Source organism: Gobius niger, assembly GCF_951799975.1.
Source record: "Gobius niger genome assembly, chromosome: 15".
NCBI classification, from domain to species: domain Eukaryota; kingdom Metazoa; phylum Chordata; class Actinopteri; order Gobiiformes; family Gobiidae; genus Gobius; species Gobius niger.
The window spans coordinates 11,820,294-11,836,380 of record NC_136866.1 but is presented as its reverse complement, the minus strand read 5'-3'; the positions used below and the strand labels follow the sequence as shown (position 1 = coordinate 11,836,380).

The 16,087-nt window shown below is 42.8% G+C and overlaps 1 protein-coding gene across 1 annotated transcript in view; it reads right to left on the bottom strand.

Moving 5' to 3' along the window:
- scara5 (scavenger receptor class A, member 5 (putative)) overlaps positions 1-16,087 on the bottom strand; it is a 51,782-nt gene that overhangs the window by 27,403 nt on the left and 8,292 nt on the right. The window lies entirely within an intron of this gene.

The window sequence follows — 16,087 nt, the reverse complement described above, 5'->3', positions numbered from 1 at the left end:
AAAGGGTCAAAACTCAGAAGTCACATTTACATCATAAAAGCCAATACCAAAGGATTTGTTGGGTACAACGGAAAACAGAAATACGTTACAGTAGTAGATACAGTAGTGGTGCTCACGGTATTTGAAAGAGCAAACCAGGTTAATTCTACCGAGACCACTTACTGCAGTGAATGGTGTTGTGGCGTATGACTCCAAACTTATCCAAACGCCACGGTAGGCTAAGGCAAGGGGGTTGGAACACTGATGACGCGCAGTCAGAACAATTGCACAGCTTACGAGGGTTTATTCGTGATCAAAGCAGTAAAACAGGCACTTACTTTGATGATGTTGAATTGAAATGCCAAACCTCAATAAGACAGTGCAAATCTTTCTTTACGTGAAAATACAATACGATGCGATGCGGTCAACAGAAAGTTTCTCCCCAAGCTCACCCCACCGCCATGATGCAGGCCCAGCACAAACACACAGCCCAGGTGAGCGCGCGCACTATATAAACCACTCCCACGGTGCCACCAATCACCGTGGTGCAGAAGCACGTGACAAAGCGCGTGCACGTACTCACTCACGCGCCATTCATTCATTGGGGAAACCACCAAAACCTCTGTATGGCTCCTACATTCCGGCCCCTAATTATTGTATGGTAATAATTACCCACCACCATTAACAGGAGTAGGAGACAGAACCATAACCAAGGGCAAAAAGTGAAACATAACTGAGTCCTTTAGAGTCTATGTGTAGAAGTCATAGTCCATAGTTCAGCAATGTCCAAGTTCATTCATGTAATCCATATCGAAAAGTTCAGAGTTATAATCCACACGATCTTCACTGCTCATCCGCTTCCTGCAGAAGGCAGACTTTGGTAATCGGACGGTCCAAAGTGCTCGATTTCGTTTTAATCCTCACTGTACGCACTAGTCCATTTTTGTCCGAAACGGTATCCAAAACTCTTGCTGTAATCCATGAATTGCGTGGTGACATTTCATCCACGAGCATGACGACATCTCCAGGCACGAAGTTCCTTTGAGCACGATTCCATTTTTGGCGCTCTTGCAATCCTGGAAGATATTCCTTCAACCAACGCTTCCAAAACAGGTTAGACATGTACTGCACTTGCTTCCAGCGACGACGAGCATAAACAATCAGCCTTCTCGAATAATCCAGGTGGCTGTGATGGTTGCGATTTCATGGAGGTCCCACCATCAAAGACCACACGCAGTTTTTTCTTTGTAGGGTGATACACACCGTGATGGGGTATATACCACACTCTTCCATCACATTGAGTCAACTGCTCAGGCGGAACTCTCTCTGCGTAGCCTTTCTCCAGCATCTCTGCCATGAACTTGACATAATCAGAGCGAAAGGTTGGATCTTTAGACAAGCGCCTTTTGAGACTGAACGCTCGTTGAACTGCAACTGTCTTATTGTTTGGCAATTTGAGGTATCTTTGTTTTACTGGCAATCCAATGCTATAGTGTCCATTGATCAGCTTTACTGAATGCGAGACTGACTCCATGAAGCGTTCATCTTCTTTTGATAATCCATGTTGTTCATCTTGTTGAGTTTCCGGGAAATCAACTTTCAGCTGCTTCTCCCACAGCTCATCCAATCTTGCAACTGAGATACGATTGACTGTGACGTCAGGCGGCTCATACTGCTTGTCCACTTGGCAATCTCCTCTGAGAGGACCATTCACCGTCCAACCCAGGATGGTCTTGATGGCATAAGGGCCCCCGTCCACTGCACGTACCACCTCCCAGGGCTCCAGCGCCTGAGGTACGTTAGTGCCAATAAGGAGATCCACATCTGCTTCAACCTCTGGTATTTTTATGTGCCTCAGATGCGGCCAACGTTGGAGGTCCTTTCTTTGTGGAATATTTCCTCGGTGGACAGGCATGCTCCTTTGCGTGAAGATCTCCGGCAAGTCGCAAAAGTTGTTTGATTCCAGACCAGCCACTTCCAAATCTGTCAACATGTAGCTGTCCACAACTTTCTCTTGTCCCATCGTTCTGAGGAGGATCCCGAGCTTCCTTCCTGTGAGGTTGAGTCGATTCATCAGACGTTCGGTGCAAAATGAGGCCGTGCTCCCTGGATCCAAGAACGCGTAAGTGATCAGAGTCTCTTGTCCCTTTTTGGACTTCACCTTCACGGGCAGTATTGACAGCGTACATTCTTGCTTGCCGGCCCCAGTTACTCCACTGGACTGAACAGACACCACAGCACCTTCTCTGGCACTTTCTGAACCACCATTAGCCTGTGTAGAACTTATTTGCCTTGTTTTGGAGTGGATATGCAACAACGTAGGATGCTTCAGGTTGCATACTCTGCACGTGAGACGCCTAGTGCAATCTCTGCTTCTGTGCCCAATGCACAAACAACCGAAACACATTTTGTTTTCCTTCAAAAAAGACATTTTTTCATCTTGAGTCCTTTTATCCAACAGAAGGCAAACATCCAAAGAATGTCCAGCTCCACAGAACAGGCACGACCTTTCAGGTAAGTTCTCTTCTCTTTTGTCTACAGGCTCCATTTTCTTCTCAGCAGGTGCTACATTGGTGGCAAAACTACTGCCTCGAGGTTTTGTACTTGTCCGGAAAGATCCAGGTGTTGACTCTTTTCTTCCAGTTCCAGGTGAGTCTTGTATATCTCCAAAGATAGGGTCACTTGCAATCTTAACTTGCCTCTCGATAAACTCCACAATGTCGTAGAATGTTGCTCTGCGATTAAACCTTTCTTGCAGATCGCAGGCCACACATCTCCACCGATCACGCAGCTTGTAAGGAAGCTTTTTTACGATAGTTTGCATGTTGGTGGGCACGTTCAGGTCACCCGCAGAGTCTCCCATACAGTTGCAGCACTCACGCAGCAGTAGACTGTAGGCCTGCAAAGCCTTAAGGTCTTCTCCCTTTATCAAAGGCCACAACAGTACCTTGTCCATATAGGCGGAAGCTACTTTGAATGGATCTCCAAAATGCTCTTGTAGCAGAGCCTTCGCCTTAATGTACCCATGAGCAGCTGGCAGGTGTTGACAGCTTCGGACTAAATCCTGAGACTGGCCTCTAGTATACTGCTCGAGGTAGTACAAACAGTCTTTGTGGCTGTGAGTTCGGTCTTCAATGTTGTGTTCAAAAGCTCTTATGAAGGCTCGATACCGAAGAGGATCACCGTCAAATACTTGCAGGTCTCGTTTGGGTAACAGGTAAAGCGACTGTTGTTCAACTAGTAGAGATGTAATGTCATTCTGCTTCTCCAGCACTGTAATCAAACGCTGATCGGAAGTGTGCTTGGTTGTAGGTGAGATTTGGTCAAGCTGGATTGGAGGAACGGATTGATGGAGTGCAACTGATGTAAATGCTGGCAGGCCGGCCACAGTCAGAGTAGAACGAAACTCAGTTTGGCAACTTGCTTTGGGCTTAACTGACACATTGCCTGCAGGTATCATGTTCTTCGTGACCTCTTTTTGCGATGGCTGTGTGCTGTATGCAGGCACAAATGTAGGAGCATCCACGTTTAAGTGTGTATTTTTACTCTTTTGTAAATAAGAGTTCATCCCATCCGATTTAGCTGACACACGAGAACCTTCAGAAGCCTTTAGCACATTCACTTTAGCCAAAGAAGCCGCGAGTTCCATGTCCAAGTCCATCGCCTCCATGTTTCTCCGTAGCTGTTCTTGCTGTTCCTCCATTTTCCTCCGTAGCTGGTCTTGCTGTTCCTCCATTTTCTTCCTTAATTGCTCCTGTTGCTCTTGCATAGCATGTTTTTCTTTCAACAGTTTTTGACGTGCCATAAGAGCAGCGGTTTCTGCTTCTGCTCTTATTCGGGCTGAAGAGGTACTTGAAACAGACTTGCTCACGACAGTACTGCGCTTGCTTGTTTTTCCATTAGATGCATTAGAAATACTGTCGATTGGTCCGATATCCACTGCAGTACTTTTCAGATCCATTACAGTCTTCAAAATGCTTGTTGTATCGTCATTGGAAACAGGATCTGCATGTGGGAGGCATTCTTGGTCGACAGCGCCCTCTGGTGGAATCTGTTGTGCATCAGTGACTGTAGGCAGTTCCAAGAGCCATTTATTTGCCTCTTCCACACAAGTAGATTTATGCTCTTCAACGTGGTCAAACCATGCGTTCTGTTTTTCTTGTTCATAAGACGGCACCATAGGAATGACCACATCATGCAGTTGGCTTGCTTCATTAAACAGACTGGACATATTTTCAATACATGAGCGGACTTGTTCAGCATTCTCAGCACTTTTCATCAGCTCTGTTATTTCTTTCATTGCAATTTTTATCTGTTTTACTTTTGCTTTTCTTTCATTTTGAAGCTTTTCCAGTTTCTGTTCAAAAGCTTTAAACGTAAGCTTTCGTTGTCTCTTAAAAGTTTCATTTTCATTTGACTCGTCTTGATCTGACATATTTCTTTCACAAAAAATCCAGAAATCACAAAAATCTGCAGTACACACAGAACACAGCGCTTTATTTCCTTTTCCTTATTTTTCTTCTTATTTATTTTTGCTTTATCAAGGTACAATGAGTTATTCTTCACCCCAACCATTCACGAGGTCTAGCTCCACCCTCGGTTACTTTGCGCAGCGGTGGATGCTAAAGTCCCAATAACAAACAGCCCTTCACCTTTTGTAAAAGCACCGCAGCGTTCAAAGGGGGAATAGCACATTGACAAACAATCCAAAATGTTTACGAAAACATAGCGCGGCTTGTAGCCGAAGCGACTGTGGCAAACAGCGTGTGCAGCGTAGCAGCAGATTTGTGAATGAATGGGCACTGCATAGGATCCATGCGCGTTCACGTCTATCGTTCACAACTTTGATAGCGAGAGTTGTTCGACACTACGTTGATACTGCGCTTCAACAAATGAGTTTTCTGTTGACAAAATGTTGTGGCGTATGACTCCAAACTTATCCAAACGCCACGGTAGGCTAAGGCAAGGGGGTTGGAACACTGATGACGCGCAGTCAGAACAATTGCACAGCTTACGAGGGTTTATTCGTGATCAAAGCAGTAAAACAGGCACTTACTTTGATGATGTTGAATTGAAATGCCAAACCTCAATAAGACAGTGCAAATCTTTCTTTACGTGAAAATACAATACGATGCGATGCGGTCAACAGAAAGTTTCTCCCCAAGCTCACCCCACCGCCATGATGCAGGCCCAGCACAAACACACAGCCCAGGTGAGCGCGCGCACTATATAAACCACTCCCACGGTGCCACCAATCACCGTGGTGCAGAAGCACGTGACAAAGCGCGTGCACGTACTCACTCACGCGCCATTCATTCATTGGGGAAACCACCAAAACCTCTGTATGGCTCCTACAAATGGGGTCAGTGAGCATTTGATTTGCCCTTTGAAACTACTAGGATGTGGTCCATGGGGGGTATTTTCACAGTATAGTATTTGGTGTGAGCATAGGAGAGAGGTAAAAGAGGTCATATAGATTTACTAACACACATTATACAGTAAATCCAGCTAAAAATACCTCTCGGTTTCGTCAAACAACAGTAATCTGAAAACATCCAGGTTATAAAGTCTGATTGATCCTCCTAAACCTAAAAGACTGATGTTTTGTGACCAACCTACTTCATCCTGTGTTGGTGTCTGGCGCTCCTCAAGATGTATCTGTCGGCAGTGGCACATTCAAAGTAAACAGAGTGAGGACAGTCTCCTAAAACAGTTGATTTAAAGTCACTTAAAAGGGCAGCACTGTCTCGTAAAAGAACAATAAAGAGGCAAACAACTACAAAAGCAAGTTCACTTTGAAGGGTTGCCATAGCGCACAGACACATGGGCAGGGAGAGCTGAAGGGGGCACAATATAGGGCTACACAGCTTTTCTTATGTCTAGTTACAGGCAATTTGTTATATAGTATGGGGCGCAAAAATGCTTTGATTACGTTGAAAAGCCTAATCATTTAGGGATTACTGGGTGATAATGTCGTTCCTCATCCGCTCCTATAAAACACGTTGTCAGTGGGGTACAGTCCTGCCTCCTGCTCCTGTATCCATGGTGGTTAAGCTCCAGGTTTAGGCATTAAGTCTGTGCTTTGTTGTTGCCTTGGTTGACAAAATGAGGCCCATTAAAGAGCTGTTCCCACATCATTACATCTAAAGGTCACGAGTCTGTGAAGGTTTAATGGTTAGAGCATCTACCCTTGAACTAGAACCGAAATCCCGGTTCAAACTCGATTTATTAATTAATGAGAAGACTATGAATGATTTTGTGATTCTCCAAATACTGCAGTGATCATAGAGCTTGCGGTCACAGTCTCTCACACATGTTTACAAGCTTTCCTTTTTCCAGGACCACCTCCAAAATGTTAGGGTTCCACTAGGTTTTTGGCTGGTCAGTTTGGGCACCTCTGTGTGTGGCACTGTTTGGACTGATTCAATGTTTGCCGCTTTTTTTTTTTTTTTTTCATGCAATCTCGAAAGGAATATTTGGAGGGCCGCTCGACCTCAGGCAATTTCAAACTGTCAAGCGATCCATCCACCCATTTGTTGTGGCACTTTCCAAAACTGCAGAACCGCATCAAAGCGCGTGAACGCAAGTCGTGGAAATCAACTTACTCAAGTCTTTTGGGAAAGAAAACAACAATCAAAGCTCAGTGAAATATTCAATAATTTACCAAAGCTACCTTTAACTATGACCAACAACACCTCCAGAGAAACTTCCACCTATGTTCCACCTACAAATCCTACAGTTTCAACGTAGCCACAAAAAACAACAAATACCTCGAGCCTGACTTATCTTAAATCATCAACTGGTGAAACTAAACGACCGCGTCTTTAAGCGGCGTGGGGATTTGGAGACAGCTCTCTTCTCCTTGCCCTGCTGACCTCCTCGTGTATTTATCAGTCTAATGGAACAGGCCTGATAAGCGCCTAACTGAAAACACTCCTCTAACCAGAACATTGTGTTGGAGACAGCTTCATAAAACATGTCCAAGTCAAACACAGGCCAGAGTAAATCAAGCAAAAACAGCAGCCGGAGGTGAAGCATTAGGCGTTTTGGAGGGAAAGAGCATTTGCATCTCTCCCGGATTGAATTTATAACTAATGTGCCTTGGACGCTCTCGCAAGGATCTTTTTTGTGTGAGTGTTTTGAAAGTCCATGGAAGAGATAGAGATGGGACTAAAACATAACTAATGTGACCTAGTGTCCCCATAACAAATAACCTAGCCACACAGCAAGGTCAGGATGCTGCATATTTCAGAAGATAATCCAAAACTTTGCACGGATATAAGAACAAATTGAAGTTCTACATAGGGGCAAAGACATCAAGCTTTCCTTCCAAAAGGCCAGAACGCACAAAGAGTGGATATCTTTGGGTGGGGAAGTTTTATTGTCCATAGATGCATTACCAAAACCGTATGAAGCTGTAAGAATAAAGCAATGGACGGTGTTTTTATAGGAAATCTGCTCTGGATTGTCCAAAGGCCTGACCGCAATCTGAAACATGATCTTATATAAAAGCAGTTCATAAAAACATGCAGCAAAGTTCATCTGGCAGAGATTAATAAACGTTTGAAAGCAATTTCGGAAAGTCACAGTATCTGAAGAGAATTGGTGAAATAGAAAGAACTGGACTGAAATGTCTATTGTATGTTATGGTTAGTGTAATGTAAAACAGTCCAGAGAAGATACAGAAATTACTTATTATACTATTTTTCGACCTCATTTTCTTGCTTACTTACAGGATGGGCTTTGACTGTTGAGTTTTGTGACACTTTGATGTCAACAATCATCCAAAACACCCATTTATGACACATTCTTACGCACAAATGGTTTTCACAAAGTTTGTTCTTAATTTTTTTTTAAATCCTAAGAGAATTCATTAAGATTTTTTGCTTTTTTAGAATATTATTAAGGTTAAAATGGAAGCTTCTCATTCCATTCTCATAATGAATTACGTTATTTTTCAAACATTTATTTTTGAAAGCTGGCAGAAGTTTTTACTGCTTAAGTTTATTATCTGCATCAACATGCCTTTCATTAATTTGTCTGTTTTCCCATGTAAATTTATTGCTGTGCCCAGTTGCATAACCGCGTCTGTGTCATGTGCCTGGATGAAGTGTCAGTGGGACGGCAGTTGTAAGCGAGCTGTAAGAATGTCCCGATGAGGTGACAGAGGAGGCGGTGGTTTTGTTGAAGTTGTGGGCAGAGATCAAAGCCGCTGTCAGACTGAGCCGGCCTGCATGACTGAATGTCTGAGTGTCTCTGCGCACAAAGGCAGTACCTGTGTCCGCTCTGTGAGAGGAGGACGTGTGGGATTGTAATAAAAGGATCTGCTAACTTTCTTACAGGGAGGCCATTCACTTGGGTGGAATTTTGATCCAGTCTGATGAAATATATAAAAAAGTAAACATAAAAACAACTCATGTGAAGACATTTGAAAGTGCTAAACAAAATCAATATGTAAACGTCAATGTCAACTTTATATGTGTGGCACATTTACAACAGGTGCCCAAAGTGCTTCACATACAAGGCAAAAAGAAATAATATAACAATATAATAATAGAGAGTAAAAAAACACATAATAAGAGTCAAAATGCAGCTCAACTTGAATCGAACGCCAACGCAAACTGCTGTGTATTACTTACGTAAATTCATAATAAAATGAGATTTTCAAAACAGAGGCACATCAAGGGACTAGACAGAGTTTAAAAATGTAAAAATTATGTATTCCAACAATGTCCTAATATGCAGAATGAGCCCAGACCTATTCACCACAAATGCCACTAAAATCCTGCACTGACACTGTCACTTAAAAAGTTGTTGCATCGGGCCGAGGTGCCGTCATGCACAAGCTTATTATAGAAACTGCAGTTATGCGTAAGACCTGAGGTGGCAGTAGCGAGTATAAAAATGACAACTTCCATCTAGTCAAGCGAGTGTGTTTCTTGAAAATCATTTCAGATGGTGGAGCTAATTTAATATTAGCCTTTAGCTTCAAGGCTAAAACACTTCCAGTCATCTTTCGGTGAAGTATTTACATCCTGAGTGAAGTTTTTACCATGCTGTAAATGATTATCCTCCTGCAGCTTGTTTTCAGCCACGTATTGGTTAAATAATTATTCATTTCAACAACTCTACATTGCTATGAAATACAGGCACGACGTTACCCTATAGGGAATTAGCATCACTGCCCCTTTAAGAGAATCAGCGAGAACTATCATTAACTTTAAACATAGCATATATAACGACTTTGAAATTGCAGCAATCACTCTCCTCTTTCTCTATTACTATAACAGACTTTCATGACCCGCCGCGACACTGTAGTGCTCCTTTGCGCTGCCAGCTCAAAGTTCTTTACATAGTTATTCACGGCTCCCTGGTGTGAGAGCGTGTGTGCATGTTGTTGGTTTATTAGCATAGCCCATAAAACACACACAAACATATAAAAGGCTAATTCAGGCGCCTGGCATAATCCTTCACGCACCGGCAAAGTTTTAGCACACTGTTTTATGGCGCATGTATTACATTAGCGTTTATGTTTACACAGGACCTGCTGAGAGAGCCACACTGCTCAGAGTCCAGCTGGAGCTTAGTGACCTAACTTAGCCTAAAGTCTGTTTACAGTTTATTCTTACACAATGCTCGACGGCCAAACCACACGACAATTAATACTTGGATGTTTAATATGGAAATGGATTAGTGTGGGGCCGATGGATTTCAGCTAAAGGCACACTATGTAACATTTTGTATTATACTGTTGCCATCAACACAAAACATGCTCCTAATGACCAGCTAGACACAGAAAATGCTATTTTTGTAGTGGGTTATAAAAGACTGGATTTGGATGAGGACTTAAACTATTTAAATCTCATATTTGGCTGCCTTTACTCGACATCACCGTGGAGACGAGCTAGAGCAGTCAGGTCTGAGGGGAGGTGGACCGTTCACCGTCAAAGACATGTTTGTTAATTTGTTTGCAGGAAATTGGTTTTCCTCCTTTAGTATAAATTTGTTCATATTTTGTAATGTGAAAACTGAATAAAACATTTTCTTCTTCTTCTTCACTTGGTAAGGGGTTAGGTTTGTATGGCAACAGTCTTGATTATTCCTATGACATTATAGAATACATTTAAAATTAAACTTTTGCACATCTTAACATTTCCATGCGTTTTGTTTTAGGCTGTGTGAGCACAATGTGTAATGTCAGATGACCTCAGTCTGCGGCAATATATCTGTCTTCCTGTGATATTGCAATATTGGGTCATATATTGTGCAGTGGTTAATGGTTAAGGGATACTACAATATCCAGTGACTGTCCTCAAACTGTGCTGAGCAAGCCATTTATTATCGCCAATGTGGTTGCCCTGTTAGGATTAGGATAGTCCTGATATTAGAGAGCCAGGAGCCTTCAAGGAGTAGCTGATTGATTATCTGCATGTCTTGTTGATGGGCTAACTGAAGCACAATCCCACCCAGATCTTCGGAAATCATGTAAACTCTTAGCCCGACCAGCCAGGCCCACTTCTTTCTGAACGTTTAGCTAGAATAGAAAGTGCAATACAACATCTGATATGTGCCCCGTATTTGACTGACATTGACCGCATGATTGCTCTGAACCCTGCCCTGGTTCATAATAGAACTGAAGCACAAACCTCTCTTTCTGTCTATGATGTCTATACAGTACATCCTATATGTGTGTGTGGTGACCTGCTGCGTATGCTGACCCTCCTTCAGACTCTCTGACCGCACAAACTCATTATAAAGGGTTTTAGCTTCTCTCAGCCGCAGTGGTCTCACGGGGCCACAGCCGTGTGGGACAGATGAAGCATATTGTAAGTGTGAAAGCTGTGGTTAAGTGTCTGTATGGTGGACATTGTTCTGTCTAAACTGCTAAGAGGATTGGGTCATAAAGAGATACTTGTGAGGATTTATTATAGGCCAGATGAGGGGTTTAAGAAGGAGTCTATTGCCTTTGCTGGTGATTATCTTCTGTGCCACACCTGATGCCCAAACTGGATCTCTTATGTCATCCTTCTGCATATTGTATGATTATGATTAGTGATAGCAAATGGGAAAATTAACTAACTAATCAACTTCAATGTTGTGTACATATAAACCACCTTTACATGAAAACTGCATTTTGTTTTTGAGTTATTCAAGACACACTAGCCACATTATAGAGCCAGTATGTGCTGTAGAGGAAGATCTGTAACACCCCATCTGTTGGAATCCAAATAGTGAATATTTATACAAGGGTGTGGTGTGTCTTTAAAGTCAGATATATCCTCTCACTGTTTTTAAAGACCAGACTTAGCCCGGCTTCACATCTGGTCCACGTTCAAAAGCAGGTTTCAGATCTTGAATCGGGTGTGAGGCCGTGTGCGCACTCTCAGCTGACCTAAAGGCTAAAGTCAACTGGAGCTTTTTTGCGGTTATGCTAAAATGAGTATTGTTTTTCTAATGGCGAGGTATGTCCACGCTCTCCACCCAGACACTGTCCCACAGACCCAGTTAGATGCTGCTCTGCAGGAATGTGAGCGTCTGCAAAAGTCCACCCACAATGTTTTAGGCAAAGGACAAAATGTGCCGCAATTTTGGACAGTTTTATTTTTCATTTTAGGCAAATTCCTGTTGTGAAGTTTGAGTACCTGAACCTTACAGTTACAGTTTAAAGTGATGGTCTGTAAGTTTGCGTGAGGAGAGATAGAGTGACATTTTAAAGTAAACAATCCCCTCTTTAACCAGAAAGCCCTTTTTAGTTTGAAAATGAGGAGAGCAGGGACAGGAATGTCAAAAGCAAACAATCAAGCCCCTCCCCTTCCTCCTGACTGGACCTGATAGGCTGGTTCACAGGAAAAGCTCGTCTCATTGGTTATCGCGGGAGGATACTAGACTCTGATTAGTTACTAAGATCCGGGAAGGAGGGAGTTTACAAAAAACAATATACATATTATTACTTACTAAACATCAAAATGCAAGATCAGGTGGTCAATTTAGCAAATTTTACAAAATCTGCAAAACATTTCCACTTCCAGACCATCACTTTGATGTTGAATTCACTTATTTGCGAACCTGTAAGCCTGTAAGCTCATGGATGTATAATTTATTCTTTTTTATACAAAAGGAAAAACTTTTTTGATGCTAACTTGGCCAGTTTGAAGCCCAAGCCCCTTGCTAGAGAAAAGCCTATGATGCGTTTTTACTAAGTTCATGAGGAGCACCTGAAGAAAAACTACCCAGGCAAGAGGAGAACATGTGAACTGCACACAAAAAGGTCCACAGGGTCTCTCCTTCTTCGTGTTAATCTTTCAAGAAAATCAGACAAAGTGCATCGAACTGCGATGAGGGAGCCTATACCCTACATCACACCAGGGAAGACCAAAGACGACCCCGACTGGACTATTAAAAGACTGACTTAAGGGAAATTTAGTGGGGTCAATTCATGCCTCTTTTTAGACAATCAGGAGGCCAAAGAGAACCCACAGGAGCATATTGAAACCTCTTACAAGAGACAACAGCAGATGCTAATGTTGCTTACACTACTGTCAAAACTGTCTGTTTACCATCATATTCAGAAAATCCACAAAGCTAACAGAGAAGCACAATAAGACTTTTAAATGACATAATTGCGTAAATTGCAGGCCAAGGACATAATATCAGGGCAAATGTCTAAACACAGCCCTTGCTAGACTAAATCAATGCCATTCTAATTAAATCCCTGTATCCATTTCTGTGCACATAGCTGCAACTTATCAGTTAAAAACATAAACTTATTCTGCAGGATTATTCTGCAGACTAGCGCTCGACCATTATGTTTTCCAGTAATTTACTTTCTGGACCAGGAAAAAAGGTCCCTCAAGCCAAGGCTGTAAGCAGGCCTGTTTGGACCAAGTGGAAAACATGAGTCAAACGCACCTACAGCAGGAGTAAGTATTACCCCCACTAAGGTCCCGAGGCAGTGGGTTAACAATACTGTATAATGCTCATACATGGTTCTACAGACTATAAATGACAGGTGTATGTGAATCAGTGATAAATGTGTGATATAGACATGTTGTAGACACCTTTCAAATAATCACTTTGTTGACTTTGGCAGAGAATCAACACCAAGCAAATTGTACTGACTGTTTTTTATATATTCTGGATTTTTATTCCTTTTCTTGTATTACAAACAAAATTAATTACTGTGACAAGATGGCACAGACGTTAGTGCTCTCATCTTACAGCAAGAAGTTCCTGGGCTCCATCTCAGAGGTTGGATGGGCCTTTCTGTGAGGAGTTGCAGGTTTGCCACTAAAATACCTTCAGTGTAATCTCTGGGGTCAGGTGGGACTTCTCAGTGGGACTTCTCTGGTCAAATAAAGTTCAAATTCATGAAAAAAAATCAATCAGATGCAAGAACATTTTATGAAAAGCACTGGTATTGTGATATAGAGCTAATACAGTAGTGAATGCAGGGCTAAACAATATTGAAGTAACTGCAATATCGCGATAACAATATTATTGCGATATTTCACTAACACGATATGTTCCACGAATTGTAAGTAACTAGTTTTTCAGCGAATTCAAAACAAGGCTTAGAAAAAGACCACATCAGGACCAAAACAAGACTAAAATTGAGCTAAATTATGACGTGTTTAAAACTGAACATCCATACATTCATAAATTCAATGTATTGTTAGGTTTTGGCTGAGTTTGCAAAAAAAAGAGTCAATCTCATTCAGATGAAGACTTTAGTGATGTTGCGATATATTGTGGCTTCTTGCAGTACGGATATCGCATCACCCTTGCAATATATTGTGCAGCCCTAATTCAAATGCTCCAAATCATTGCTTCCTGGACTGAAGGTTTGTGTCCTTGGGCAAGACACTTCCCCCCATTTGTTTTTAGGATTTTTCTTTATGTGCAGCTGTTACTGCGTCGTCACCGAGGCCGGAGGCACAAAATGTCAGCTACATCTCTGTCAGTGAGCCCCAGAGGCACCAAATGGCACCAAGGGGGAAACAGTCTGTACTTGTTCCGCCACTATTATTACCATCTTCAGTTTATCCAGAACGAGTTTCTGCCCTGCAACGGAATTCCAGTAAAAGCCTTGTTAAACTGTTGAGCGCTATCTCCAGTTTCAGGACCGTGCTATCTGAGGATTGAACGCTTGATAAATACTACCAGAGGTGCACTGATGCTCTCGATGAAAAAGACAGTCCCTTGTTCTCCACTTTCTCCGTATAATGGCCTTAATCTTATCTCCACACTACACACAAGAGGCCCAAAGGCAGCTGCAGCAGGAGCGATTGTTGTAATTGAACAGTTGCATGTTTATTCCCCATGATTCTCTGTGTCTCCCGACGATGTTATCATTCAGTAGGTGCCTGTTGGGGATTTGAAGCGGGCGCACAGTCAGGTTTGATAAAACGCTATTTCATGTTTAATGTTATCGGCTGAATTAAGATCTTGATTGTCCGCGTGTAAACTTTCAACAGAAGCCAACCAGCCTTACACAGTACAATGCGTGATAACCTAAATATTTGCAAAAGAGACATATCCAAAACAGGATGAGTCAAATAACCTGCACTTTACAGTCACTGTTGACGCTTGCTGCAACACTAAGGTTCCTGCAGACATTACAGTGATCTTGTGTGTATCATTTCACAGATAATACCAATAAAAGGCAAGTAGGTGACAAACTGCGGAGACTGTGCGGCTCCATTGCCCATGCTGCCCTCATAAATCCATGAGCCGCTGCCAAAAAGGGTTGGTCCGCTTTTGGACGCGTCCCAGGACAGCTGCGAATGCCCTTTTCAACATCTGGTCGGAGTTCTCACAATAACAGGTTCGGAGACAACAGCCAAACATTGTGTAGTCGACGCGGATCGGCCCCGAAGTTGGCCCTCAATCAAAACAACGAATGACGCTGTGTGATTAGCGAAAAACAGATTATTTGTTTTGGAAGAAAAGCGGTGTGTTTGGGCACGGGTTAAATGGGAACGGCCTGTAAACGCAGGCTGTAAACAGTCATTTCAAGTTTCTGACTGAAGTTATCTAATTGTCAGTGATGCAAGTTCTGAACGTTTGTTTACATTTCGAGGCGCTTTAGTCATTTTGCCAACGCTGCGGTGAGATTTACTCTCGGTAAGAATGACCTCACACAGCACGAAAAAAACATTCAGATACAAAGATGTGAACCGTGAGAATAGTGATGCGATGACATTACCAGGACCAGCTTCGGAAAAGTCAGTGGCAGATCACCAAAAGTCGATAAATGGAGATGCTGTAAAGGGACTACAATATACAAAATTAAATGATGTGACAAGAAATTAGGTTTTTGGGAGTGCGGTGGGTCTGAGACAAAACCGTGAAAGAGTTCTATCAGGGCAGCCATGTTAGAAAACTGGCAGACGATTTCTTTGGCGCTCTGCTCTGGAATCGCCAACAGTTAATTTAGGGCGATGCAGTAAAAAAGTCAGGTTTGATCACTCCTTCTGAAACAACCTCTCCGTAGTGAATGAGCCAGTGTTCCTTCAGTGGCCAAACACTGAACTTGCGTGTGCTCCCGGCGATGGGAATATGTCACTCATGCGGGAGGTCCCAGTGAAATCATGTCACCCATCGATCGTCCCGAAGGCAACTTCTTTGTGACTAATTGCACACTGTTGACTTTTGCATGGAGGCCACAGCGGGGTTTGTTAAAGCTAATGTCCATGAAGTCTGATACATCTCCAACGGTTCCCGAGGACACACACACACACAAACAGCAGGGATCTGGACACGGTGCTCCAAAAGGCAACAAGCCAGGGTTTTTTGTCCAAGTAGAGAGAGAGAGAAAAAGATAAAGAGGGAGTGAGATGTGAGAGAAGGAAGGGGGGAGTTGGAGGGCACAGCACAGAAGCGGCGTCAGATCCCAAGACTGGAATTTCTTACAGCACTGAGCGATATGACAAAACAAGGCCATGCTGATTTCCATAAGTCTCAAAATTTCCACTTCGATGGATGGTCTATTTGCGCCAATGAGGGTTCAAAGCGGTATTTTGCACTTGCACGGCTACGCACGGTAATGGTTGGATTCAAACACTGCAGTAAGACACAAAAAAAAAACCTGGGCATCCATCGACTTTGC